Genomic DNA, 969 nt, shown 5'->3' with positions numbered 1-969 from the left:
ATATATATATATATATATATATATATACGACAGGCTTCTTTCAGTTTCCATCTACCAAATCCACTCACAAGGCTTTGGTTGGCCCGAGGCTATAGTAGAAGACACTTGCCCAAGGTGCCACGCAGTAGGACTGAACCCAGAACCATGTGGTTGGTAAGCAAGCTACTTACCACACAGCCACAGACACATATGTATGTGCACACACACGCACGCACGCACACACACACACACATTGCATTTACTGGTATCTTATTGTTAGATATAGTTAACAAAATTCTTTTAAAACTTAGTTCTCTATTGATATCTGCCTGAACTTTTTAATCCATTTTTTCCCCTTCTAATTGTGTGTGTGTGAGTGTAAACGAATGTACAATATATAGAAATAAGTCATTCAAGACTAGAAAAGCACTCATAGATACGCGAGTGAAATTACTAATAGAGAAATGACTATAAACTTGGGAAACAGCAACAGCTTATGTGCAAAGGGAGGTAATCAAAGAATGTAATGTAATACTCCATATCAAGTAAATATATAATAAGTACATATAACAAATGAAAAATCCTTCAAGAATCCATAAAAATTCCCAGATCACTACCAAAATTTCATCATCTGCTCCTTGTGTCATGACCAACTATTTCTGCAAGTTTCATTAAATACCGTTGACAACTTTTTGAGATGTTTAAAAATGTTTAAATTTATCAGGAAGTGCAAAAATCTCCATTGGAATAAATGTATTTTTTAATCTTTATCTCATTATATTTTACTTCCAGGCATCAATACCGTAACTTCCGAAGGTAAGTGGACCTTATTCTATACAAGATACAGTAGTGAAAAAAAACTTAAATACTGCAAACCGATGGTAGAGGATGTTAATAAAGTACCTTGTTTTATAAGTACCTTTATTTTATAAGTCTTACCATGGTAGTTGTGAAGTTAACCAGTTAGTGCCCGAATGTTTTTTATTATCA

The 969-nt window shown here is 33.7% G+C and overlaps 1 long non-coding RNA gene across 1 annotated transcript in view; it reads left to right on the top strand.

The window, feature by feature from the left end:
- LOC106867421 (uncharacterized) overlaps positions 1 to 859 on the top strand; it is a 40,761-nt gene extending 39,902 nt beyond the window's left edge. The window contains exon 3 of the long non-coding RNA XR_008267123.1: positions 772 to 859. This is a non-coding gene — a long non-coding RNA (uncharacterized LOC106867421). The remainder of the gene's footprint in view (positions 1 to 771) is intronic.
- Positions 860 to 969: the final 110 nt, after the last annotated feature.

Source organism: Octopus bimaculoides, unplaced genomic scaffold, assembly GCF_001194135.2.
Source record: "Octopus bimaculoides isolate UCB-OBI-ISO-001 unplaced genomic scaffold, ASM119413v2 Scaffold_8902, whole genome shotgun sequence".
In the NCBI taxonomy this organism is placed as follows: domain Eukaryota; kingdom Metazoa; phylum Mollusca; class Cephalopoda; order Octopoda; family Octopodidae; genus Octopus; species Octopus bimaculoides.
This window is presented reverse-complemented; position numbering and strand designations above follow the sequence as displayed.